The 12,613-nt window shown below is 37.5% G+C and overlaps 1 protein-coding gene across 1 annotated transcript in view; it reads right to left on the bottom strand.

Moving 5' to 3' along the window:
• Positions 1-281: 281 nt before the first annotated feature.
• The window catches only part of LOC137983131 (uncharacterized), a 77,767-nt gene continuing 65,435 nt past the window's right edge, over positions 282-12,613 (bottom strand). Inside the window, exon 3 of the mRNA XM_068830314.1 lies at positions 282-598. The gene's annotated coding sequence lies outside the window, so the exon portion shown is untranslated. The remainder of the gene's footprint in view (positions 599-12,613) is intronic.

Raw genomic sequence — 12,613 nt, 5'->3', positions numbered from 1 at the left:
ATTCTCAGTTTGGCAATCATGATAATTTCGGGATACATGTATCTATGAAATAAAAGAGATGGTTCTTTCATGCTGGGTATCCCATGTAGTGTGAACCATTAAGTATTAATGAACTAAAATTTGAAGTAGTTTGTTCCTTGTGCAAAAATTGCTGAACTATTGGATGGAAAAAATAACAATATTGTATTTTAAGTGAGAGATTACAATATGCGTGGCCAATCTCAGTGTTCGACACTTATTTTTTTACTAATTTGCCCTTTGGGCAACCAGTTTTGATTTTTTGGTTGCCCACGTTTTTTTTCGGTTGCCCATCTTCAAAAGACCTGTTGTCTTTTAAAATGCAAAGGAGGCTTGTATAAAAATGTCAATTTTGTGTAACGTGTGTAAAATGGGTTTGACAGACCAATGTGACTCCTGCTGTGTGTCCATTGTGTTCTAGTAGCCTTCACAGTTTTGCTTTGACAAGCATGGCCTGGTTGTTTAAAAGCCGATTAACAGTAATCCTAGATTAAAAATTAACCAAGGAGTTTATTTCTCTACTCCCAAATGCTGTTCAACGCTGATATTTGGCAAAACTTTACGATGGAAGAAGTCAATCCTGAAAAACAAAAATAAGCAAAGGAAGGTTTCACAAAAAGGTAATTGAAAAGCATGTAAGAAACAAAAGTTTACGCTAATCCTGGATTAAGTTAATGGGCTTTCGAATAATCGAACCCATATCTTTAAGCGCTTTTTCTTTTCTGTAAGAGATCAAGGAAGATTCCTTAAATATCTCTTTGAGATTAGGCTGGTTTTGAATTAAAATTTATGTCATTAAAACTTTGTCGAACTGGTTGAAATTGCATGACAAAAGGTACAATTTTCTTGTGCGCTTGTTACCTAGTGCATTTGGCCTGCGAAAACTGGGTTCCATTGTAACAAACATTCTTTTCGAAGATGTTCCTCCTTCCAATCTGTTTTGAGGTTTGTACCAATAATTAATTTATACATGTATCTTTCAAAAGAAAAGTAAGTGACAGCTTAGAGATGAAACGTTATTTTTTTATTGTGTTTGTGGTGACTGCGTCATATTACTAATCACTTTCTTTTTTGCCAATCAAATCATTTCACAAAATATGCGCACAAAAATTCTGATTGCCCGATCGGGCAAGTCTGGGCAATCGGGCAACCATTTTAGAAATCAGCGCTTAGACCTAATTACTGCAGACATGCACTACCATAATTGAAAGCTAACCATTTGGGGTCCTGCAAAATACCACTGCCTGTGCGATACATAAACTGCATGTGAATGAGGGCCAATAAAGTCAATGTTTGTTAACAAAATTTAATACTTATCAATTGACAATGAAATACAAAAATGTAGATATTGTAATTAATAATCCTACATGTACATGTAGCAGTTGGAAGAGTATACATGTACAAGATTTTAGAAGCAGCCAACACCAAAAAAGAGATGTGCAATGTTTCCTAAGAATTGCTAAGGTACCGCTGTGTAAGACAGGAATGTAGTTGTAGCATTCACAAAAGATTTTGAGAAACTGTTTCGTACGTAGCACGATAGTATAAACATGTGAAGTCGTAACAAGTATGATATTAAGTTGTGATTACAGTAAAATCTGCATGTAACAAACCTCTGAGTAACAATGTGCTTGAAGTGGCAATGGAAAATCATGACCCCTTGAAAGTATAAAAGAGAGAGGCAAGTGCTCTCACAACTGTGCCATCCCTGCACCCCACAGGGTTACACTGTGCTATTCTTGTGCCATATTCCCTGCACCCCATCAGGGTTCCACTGTGTCGACTTTGCACATGAACAGAAAACAGAGGAGTCAGCATTGAGTCAGTCAAAAAACTGTTTATACATATACAAATGATTGTAAATGCTATGAATTGGTGGAAGTCTACGATTGTGGTTACTGTTTTGAAGGATTGTAATGATGTGTGACTGCTTACATCTGTACATTGCATTGACCATACATTTTACAGATACAGAGGCCATTTTGAAATCCATTGTTTAAAATAGGCACTATGCATTTCAAAATGCCTGCTGTATCTGTAAAATGGTCTATGTTCATAGAAAATGTCTTTCACTTTCTCAGTTACTCCAAAGCCATAATTCTGTCATTGCTGCATTTACACTGTATTGCCAAAATAATGATGTGATCTTCTCCTGTGTGAATGCCTTTTGTCTACATGTACAGTATTTAGGTACATGTATCAGTCACCCACACAAGAAATGTTCATTTTCCTCTATTGATGTTAGTGTGGAACTCTCGCCTGCTATTAGGAAGTTCTCACACAATACTAGTCCTTGCCGTTAATCCAAAAAAATATGCAAAGGAGAAATTTACTTTAAAGAGAGAACTACTATTTGTCCCAGAATACTCAGTAATATTTTTGTTACTCAGAGACTGTCGTCAATGTAGCTGTACACTGTATGTTCATAGAAAATTTGTCTTCCACTTTCACAACCACTCCACAGCCATATTCTGTCATTGATGCATTTATTACCAAAATAATGATGTGATCTTCTGCTTGGTGAATGCCTCTTGTCTATTTATGTATCAGTCACCCACAGAAGAAATTTTCACTAAATCTTCTATTGATGTTAATGTCTAACTCTTGCCTGCTGTTAGTAAGTTCTCACACAATACATGTACTTGTCCTTGCCATTAATCCAAAAAATATGTAAAGGAGTAATTTACTTTAAAGAGAGAATTACCAGAATACTCAAAACTATTTTTGTTAGCTACTGTCAGTACATCCAGACTAACTGTCGTCAATGCTTTTTTGACCAAACTAAACAAACTAAGGTGTGGAATGCTAGTTACATGTACATGTATGTCAATATTCAAAAAGATACAAATTATACTTGTATTGCCTTTAATGGTATCTAATAAAATATACATGTACACAAGGCAGAGTGCATCATAATTACGTCATGATCCCTCAATTTTTTAGGATTGCCATCCTCCAAAGGTTCTTGCAGAAAGCAACCATTGAACTCATTGTCAAAGAAACTGTACAACTATTAAATACATGAACGATGAAATGATATATGAAATGGATCATATATGAACTGCGGATATGAAATCAAGTGAAGCTATGATCCTCGCAGTTATGAAGATCATAGCTTCACTTGATTTCATATCCACAGTTCATATCTGATCCATTTCATATAAATTGCGTTCATAACTGGGAGGATCATACGTGTAGCTCCCAACATCAGTGGCTTTATAGCTCAGTTGGTTAGAGCGTCACGCCGGTATTGCAAGGTCACGGGTTCAGACCCTCTTCAAGTCCTGAATTTTTCAGGCTTCTTTACGCAATTGGAAAAATTGCGTTCATAACTGTGAGGATCATAGCTTCACTTGATATTAAACACATGGTAACAAAAACGGAAAACAATAGCCTGTCAAAAACATGAGTTAACAAAACAGACAACAAGTATAACTGTAAATTGCAAAATATCTTATTAATATTGTTGAACGCCAAGACTTATAAGTAGCACAGAAGCACAGAAAGAACTACAGACAAGTTTCAAGAACCAAAGAGGTCTATGAGCCAAGTCCTGAATGTGCAATCCAAGCAAAATCTTTAAGGTATAAGTTGACAAACAATGGTTTCTTCACTTGTCTGGCTTAAGGATGGGGTCTGTCAATATTGCCAGTGAACAAACAAGGAATAAAATACGTATGACTTGACACTATGGAAGAATTTGCAAAATGCCTGTTTTCGTTTGATATCAATAGTCCAATAAGCCTTACATACAGACTGTACTGTACATGAAGTTCCACCTTTCCTCGACAAGGAATTCAGTAAATAAATTTTGTTCAGCATGTTTGTGTTGCAGTGTGTGTTAATTAATGCACTGAATTCGAACTCATGAAATATTAATAATGTTAACCATGGGAACAATGAAATTTGATTGACATCATATTTGAGTACTGTAAGGTGCTTCTTCAGATTGCGTGAATAGACAGTTCCCATTTCTGATTTCGGAACACCTTTGCCTTGAGGAGGTCACCATTCACTTTGGTGTCTTGGATTCCCCTCTTGGTACATGTTTCTGACAAGTCTGTCACTTTTTCCCATGGGAATGGCAAAGTTTTGGCAGAAGAAGGTCTTCAAAACTTGTTCATTTTGTACTCGATTTTCTTCGTTTTTCTTTGTTTCTGTAGACTCGATGTTTGTAAACCGAACTGGATACTTTGATCGTTCTTTTTCTTTAAACTCATGTTTGTCTGGGTTGAACGAAACAACGCATGTCTCTTAACTTGTTTCTTGAATAGTAAGATTGAAATATCTCGATGTGCTGGCGTTTGCTGTAATTTTTACTTCAGATACCCGATGTATGATTCTGTTTGGTGGCTTCCAGGTGAATACAATGCCATCCTGCAGGTATACCTGAGAAACAGATGATTGGTACAGAACATTTTTTTGTGTAATAATTGTATTCCTGCAATTGGGATTTAATCTTGTTGTGAGTGGAAATGACAAAGCTTTTTCCTTGCCAGTGCATCCAATTTCTTCTTTCTGGAAAAATAACTTGCCTTGCTTTTGATTTTGTTTTTGAAAAGCCCCTTTTATGATTCACTGGGTTGTCAGTTTAACATCCAAGTTTCATTCCCTTGACAAAAGGGAGTTCACCAGTCAAATAAGATTTTGATAGTAAATATTTTCCATAAAAAGGAAGGTTACATGACTTGCATGTTGTCTGGAAGTTTATTATGATTACATAAATTATAATCAATACCGGTCTTTTTTATAAGAACAATGTTCATTGTAGTAATAATAATAATAATAATAATAATCAATGATGAAATGGTATATGAAATAAATCATATATGAACTGCGGATATGAAATCAAGTGAAGCTATGATCTTCGCAGTTATGAGAGCAATTTTTGCAATTGCTTTGAGAAGCCTGAAAAATTCAGGACTTCAACGGGGTTTGAACCCGTGACCTCGCGATTCCGGTGCGACGCTCTAACCATAACTGCGAAGATCATAGCTTCACTTGATTTCATATCCGCAGTTCATATATGATTTATTTCATATACCATTTCATCATTGATTCATTCCTCACGGGACCATTAGAAACCACAGATGACCAGCTCCCAACGTCAGTGGCTTCATAGCTCAGTTGGTTAGAGCGTCGCACCGGAATCGCGAGGTCACGGGTTCAAACCCCGTTGAAGTCCTGAATTTTTCAGGCTTCTCAAAGCAATTGCAAAAATTGCTCTCATAACTGCGAAGATCATAGCTTCACTTAATAATAATAATAATAATAATAGTTAATTAAACGCCACTCTTGCAGAATAAGACTCCTGAATTACAGTGGTGGGTCATATATACCTTACTGGAAATGTACAGTTACAAAATTATTAAATCTCTCAGTGTGGCCTTTAACTTGCTCATAGCGCTGCTGACCTGAACGCAATTGATAGCCATGGTTAATAGTGAACCGGTTCGTGAGAATATAGATGAGAGGAGGTGATGTCCTAGCCTTCGATATAAATTTAGCGCAAATGGCATCGTGGTGGTCAGCGAGGGATCCGAGCCCAGCACTGCAAGGGGCCGCGGAAAGATAATGCGCATCGCCCTCCTCTAAACTGCTTCTAACACATCGGAAAGATAGACAGGAAGGCCCAACCACACTGGTGCAGCATACTCAAGCACAGATCTAATAAGTGCACAGTAGGTGCCCACCAGGTCACTCGGTTGTACTCCAGCCTTCTTAAGTGACCTTAGCGCATACAGGCGTTTGCTTGCTTTCTTCACGATATATTCAATATGCACATTCCACGTAAGATCACTACTTAAGTGTACTCCTAAGATCTTGTAGGTTTCCTCTCTCCTTACCGAGGAGCCATCAATGTCTAACATGCCTGGACTTGCCTGGAGGTGCTGAAAAAAGTTGATAACTAACTCCCTACATTTTTTAGGGTTAAGCCACATGCCCTTACTGGACGCAAAGGACCTAATGTCATTTACAGTGAACTGGAAATAGCTCGTGCTACAGCGCGGAATCACTTCGAGAACCATGCATGGTGTCATCTACATATTTTAAACGTGTAGGCCATTGAGCTACTACTCGGTTAACTAAAATTGCAAACAGCATAGGAGCGAGCTTTGTACCCTGGGGGATTCCCCCATTGGGGTGCACAGGTGGAGATACCGAGCTGCCTATTTCTACGCGCTGAGGTCTGTTAGAAAGGAAAGCACAGGTCCATCTAATTATGACAGGGTGGACGTCAAGAGCGCGCAAGTCGGCCAGCAAGGAATGATGGTCTACCAAGTCCAACCCCTTGCTGAAGTCGGCAAAAAAGATCCTGATGAGATTATTACCCTTATCAAGGGCTGCTAAGATTATATGTAACATGTAAACTAATGCGTGGGTGGTACTTTTCCCACTCACTGAGAACTGCTTAATGTCAAGCTTATCTAAGACTTCAGGAGCAAGCAGACCCAGTGTGAATCCCTCATGAATCTTTGCTAATGGGGAGGTCAGGGTGATTGGTCTAAGATCTTCTTTGAGATCCTTTGGGGGGGGAGATCTTCGGAGCAGGGGTGACAATTGAGGTCTTGAACCGATCCTGCACATAGCCCTCCTCAAGGGAGCTATTGTAGAGTTCAGCGACAACTGGAGCCAGTTCGACAGCAAACTGCTTCCAAACTCAGGATTGAATCGGGTCTGGTACCGGGGACTTCTTTGCTTTTGTGGCCCGGAGGGCTATGAAGGCTTGGTGATTTGTGATGCGAAACTCAGGTGGAACAGGGGCCTCTATTGCATCGGCCTCTGGAGCCAGGGGAGAGAAGTGCGAAGTCAAGCTTTCAAGGAATGTATTGAATTTCTCACTCAGCGCATAGATGGTGGGCGTGGCACAGTCAATAAGCTGGTGCCACCACTCAGATCTAACAGAGAGGCCGCCTATGGCTTTCACCTCCATCCACCATTTCGATACCTTTCTTTCCTTAAGTGACGAGACCTTAGTACTGTAGTAGGATCTTTTACAGTTCCTGACTTCTTTCTGTACCTTGTTGCGATACATCTTAAACACGGCTGAGTCTTTGCCATGAGTCTTAAACGCCCATTGTCTCCCGTAGACCAACGCCTTCATTCTGCTCGACACTCAGGGCTTATCTGAGGAGCAAACTTTGACCTTCCGAGTGGGCATAAGGGTATCGATCACTTTGATCAGAGTAAAACAGTATGGTAGTTTTCAGTACCTCAATTTATTGACGAGGTTATTGAGACATGGTCTTTCCATTTCATCAGTCATTATTTCACTATTACAGATACTGGTATGAGATGATACACTGTACATGTAGTTGATCACATATCTCACTTAATGGGACACATACTGTAGCTGTCATGGACTATCATCCTTGCATGTAACTTTGGCTTCTGTTAAAAAATTGTAATTGCCATACATGTAAATGTGATCACTGTAACCTTGGTAGTCTGTTGTATAATACAATATCAACTGTCTATAAGGATTGTCTTGGACAATGATTCTCTTTCTCGTACATGTATGTTCAGCCAGTTAACATTAATTACAATCAACATGCAGTATTTTAATTTTTGTTAAGGGGAACATTAAGACTTCTGTTAGGCTGAGCAGAATTGCCTCGTTGGTAACCGTGGAGAATGTTCTTATTGTAATGTGAGGAATTCTCATTATCCTTGTAACAGTTATTCCTACTCCTCACTGTAGTATCGTGTTTTAAGACAGTTGCTCATCCTCAGTTTCCCATTTGTTGTTATGTAAACGGTAGGAAAGAGACTGGTATTTGTATGTCCTACTTTCTTTCAATGATGTAAACGATGTAAAAACTCCTGACCTGTCCTGCCGAAAAACTGCTTACAGTGTAATTCTCACCAAACAACATGGCTTATGCTAGTCTTTATATCTCACTGAAGTCCCATAAGACCCAAAAATATTGTGCTTCCTTAGTCCTTTTGTCCATCCCTCCCCCCTTGATATGACGTAGCATATCAATTATTTTGTCTATGTGAAAAAAGGGAAAAAATGTCTCAATCTAACAGTAATACTAATATTAAAGTTCCAAAATGGGCATTGAATATCATCAAAGTTCTTCATAAAAGTCGTGCTGTTTTCATTCGTGTAAATTCTCTTCTAGCTCTGTCTTAGCTTCTTACATGACCACCTTTTCCCTGATAGACTTCGATGATTTTTCCAAAAGGCCGGTGACCGCATGGAGTCTTGGGCGATATGACTATATAGCACTACATCTCCAACTTGAAGATCTTGTTTCTCTCTAAACCATTTTCTTCTGTTGTTGAGGCTAGGGATCCATTCTCTGAGCCATCGATGCCAAAAATGTCTAACTAACTCTTGAACTCTCCTCCATCTGGTCTTTAAACTGTAATTGGGCTTGTCAATGGATTGTGAGGCAAATTGACTACCAATTTGACCAATCAAAAAAATGGTTCGGTGTTAATGGTGTATCATTTTCACGATTTGCTGATTGGTATGTGAGAGGTCTTGAATTTAATAGCACTTCGTCACCTGTGAATGCTGTTATCAATTCTTCATCTGTCACATCTGCATTGCCCAAGACAGCCTTTACCGCCCATTTTGCTGCTTTGATCATGGTCTCATGAATGCCTCCAAAGTGCAGTGCTTGAGGAGGAATGAAAGGCCATGTGACTCCTTTGTTTGGTGCTGACTGGAATATTCTGTCTTATAAAATATTAATAATAATAATAAATAATTGGAACTTATATAGTGCATTTTTCATGCTGAACATGATCAGATGCGCTTTACAATAATTATTTGATAAAAGTATTAAAAAGAAATGAAATTTACAAGCAGTTAAGATTGAAAATAAAGGAATGAATAAATAATAGAGAGTTCAGAATGCAGCCGCAAGACTTTAAGGTATAAGTTGACAAACAATGGTTTCTTCACTTGTCTGGCCTAAGGATGGGGTCTGTCAATATTGCCAGTGAACAAACAAGGAATAAAATACGTATGACTTGCAACTATGGAAGAATTTGCAAAATGCCTGTTTTCGTTTGATATCAATAGTCCAATAAGCCTTACATACAGACTGTACTGTACATGAACTTCCACCTTTCCTCGACAAGGAATTCAGTAAATAAATTTTGTTCAGCATGTTTGTTTGCGGCGTGTGTTAATTAATGCACTGAATTCGAACTCATGAAATATTAATAATGTTAACCATGGGAACAATGAAATTTGATTGACATCATATTTGAGTACTGTAAGGTGCCTCTTCAGATTGCGTGAATAGACAGTTCCCATTTCAGATTTCGGGACACCTTTGCCTTGAGGAGGTCATCATTCACTTGGGTGTCTTGGATTTCCCTCTTGGTACATGTTTCTGACAAGTCTGTCACTTTTTCCCACGGGAATGGCAAAGTTTTGGCAGAAGAAGGTCTTGAAAACTTGTTCATTTTGTACTTGATTCTCTTCTTTTTTCTTTGTTTCTGGAGACTGGATGTTTGTAAACTGAACTGGATACTTTGATCGTTCTTTTTCTTTAAACTCATGTTTGTCTGGGTTGAACAGAACAACGCATGTTTCTTAACTTGTTTCTTGAATAGTAAGATTGAAATATCTCGATGTGCTGGCATTTGCTGTAATTTTTACTTCAGATGCCCGATGTATGATTCTGTTTGGTGGCTTTCAGGTGAATACAATGCCATCCTGCAGGTATACCTGAGAAACAGATGATTGGTACAGAACATTTTTTTGTGTAATAATTGTATTCCTGCAATTGGGATTTAATCTTGTTGCGAGTAGAAATGACAAAGCTTTTTCCTTGCCAGTGCATCCAATTTCTTCTTTCTGGAAAAATAACTTGCCTTGCTTTTGATTTTGTTTTTGAAAAGCCCCTTTTAGGATTCACTGGGTTGTCTGTTTAACATCCCAGTTTCATTCCCTTGACAAAAGGGAGTTCACCAGTCAAATAAGGTTTTGATCATAAACATTTTCCATAAAAAGCAAGGTTACATGACTTGAAAATTGTCTGGAAGTTTATTATGATTACATAAATTATAATTAATACCAGTCTTCTTTATAAGAACAATGTTCATTGTAGTAAAACAGTATGGTAGTTTTCAGTATACCTTAATTTATTAACGAGGTTATTGAGACATGGTCTTTCCATTTCATCAGTCATTACTTCACTATTACAGATACTGGTATGAGATGATACACTGTACGTGTAGTTGATCACATATCTCACTTAATGGGACACATACTGTAGCTGTCATGGACTATCATCCTTGCATGTAACTTTGGCTTCTGTTAAATAATTGTAATTGCCATACATTTAAATGTGATCACTGTAACCTTGGTAGTCTGTTGTATAATACAATATCAACTGTCCATAATGATTGTCTTGGAGAATGATTCTCTTTCTGGTATGTTCAGCCAGTTAACATTAATTTCAATCAACATGCGGTATTTTAATTTGTGTTAAGAGGAACATTAAGACTTAATTCCGTTAGGCTGAGCAGAATTGCCTCATTGGTAACCGTGAAGGGTGTTCTTATTGTAATGTGAGGAATTCTCATTATCCTTGTAACAGTTATTCCTACTCCTCACTGTAGTATCGTGTTTTAAGACAGTTGCTCATCCTCAGTTTCCCATTTGTTGTTATGTAAACGGTAGGAAAGAGACAGGTATTTGTATGTTCTAGTTTCACTACTTTCTTTAAATGATGTAAACGATGTAAAAACTCCTGACCTGTCCTGCCGAAAAACTGCTTACAGTGTAATTCTCACCAAACAACATGGCTTATGCTAGTCTTTATATTTCATTGAAGTCCCATAAGACACAAAAATATTGTGCTCCGTTAGTCCTTTTTTCCATTCCCCCCCCCCTTGATATGATGTAGCATATCAATTATTTTGCCTTTGTGGAAAAAGGGAAAAAAATGTCTCAATCTAACAGTAATACTAATATTAAAGTTCCAAAATGGGCATTGAATATCATCAAAGTTCTTCATAAAAGTCGTGCTGTTTTCATTCGTGTAAATTCTCTTCTAGCTCTGTCTTAGCTTCTTACATGACCATCTTTTCCCTGATAGCCTTCGATGATTTTTCCAAAAGGCCAGTGACCGCATGGAGTCTTGGGCGATATGACTATATAGCACTACATCTCCAACTTGAAGATCTTGTTTCTCTCTCAACCATTTTCTTCTGTTGTTGAGGCTAGGGATCCATTCTCTGAGCCATCGATGCCAAAAATTTCTAAGTAACTCTTGAACTCTCCTCCATCTGGTCTTTAAACTGTAACTGGTCTTGTCAATGGATTGTGGGGCAAATTGACTACCAATTTGACCAATAAAAAAATGATTCGGTGTTAAAGTGGTACTATGATCAAATTTTTACCCCTTGATTTTTTGAGTGTATCACATAGAATTCCATGAAAGAACAAAAACGCCACTTACCGTTTGCAAATATCTTCATTAGTTCCGGAGATATTTAAGTTTGAAAAATGGGTAAAATATGCAAATGAGATGACGGATGATGTCATACAATCAACCCAATATTATATTGAGTATATAAATAGAGCTATCTTGGCCAATTTGCAGCACAGACCATTGCAACTTGGTAGTCTAATAGTTCTACAGGAAACAAACCTATGGCTATAAAAAATTGTTCCCATGGAAATTCACTCTTTTCCAGTCCCGACCCACTTGATTTCAATATGTTAGTGATTTTTAGCTTGAAAAATGTTAAAACAAGGCCACAAACTCGAGCTAACATATTTATGTGCTTGATGGATCATGCATATGAAGTGCTGTTAGCAAATATCAAAATGGAATGCCAAAGGTGGCCAGAAAAGCTTTTAATATGGGGGAGGTCTGGAACCCAGTATGATGCCATGGTAACAGAACTGTCAAGCTCATATTGTGGAGAACATTTAGTAGAATCTTACTGCAAAAAATCAAAAATTTCTGATACAAATTGGCTGAGATATGTCTTTTTATCATATTTGACCAAATTTTGTTGAGTGTATGACGTCATCACTTGGCTAATTTGCATATTTTAAAAACTCGAATATCTCTGGAACGAAAAGAGATATTTGAAAAAAGTAAACAGCGTTTTTCTTCTCACGCAGACTACTTGTTTATGTTTCAAAATGGCTTAGATAGGAAAGATGCCATTTTTGTCATAGTACCACTTTAATGGTGTATCATTTTCACGATTTGCTGATTATGTGAGAGGTCTTGAATTTAATAGCACTTTGGCACCTGTGAATGCTGTTATCAATTCTTCATCTGTGACATCTGCATTTCCCAAGACAGCCTTTACCGCCCATTTTGCTGCTTTGATCATGGTCTCATGAATGCCTCCAAAGTGCAGTGCTTGAGGAGGAATGAAAGGCCATATGACTCCTTTGTTTGGTGCTGACTGGAATATTCTGTCTTATAAAATATTAATAATAATAATAATAATAATAATAATAATAATAATAATAATAATAATAAATAATTGGAACTTATATAGTGCATTTTTCATGCTGAACATGATCAGATGCGCTTTACAATAATTATTTGATAAAATGAAATTTACAATCAGTTAAGATTGAAAATAAATGAATGAATAA

The sequence above is a fragment of the Montipora foliosa genome, chromosome 13 (genome assembly GCF_036669935.1).
Source record: "Montipora foliosa isolate CH-2021 chromosome 13, ASM3666993v2, whole genome shotgun sequence".
NCBI classification, from domain to species: domain Eukaryota; kingdom Metazoa; phylum Cnidaria; class Anthozoa; order Scleractinia; family Acroporidae; genus Montipora; species Montipora foliosa.
The sequence above is the reverse complement of the archived record's forward strand: the minus strand, read 5'-3'. Positions and strand labels throughout refer to the sequence as shown.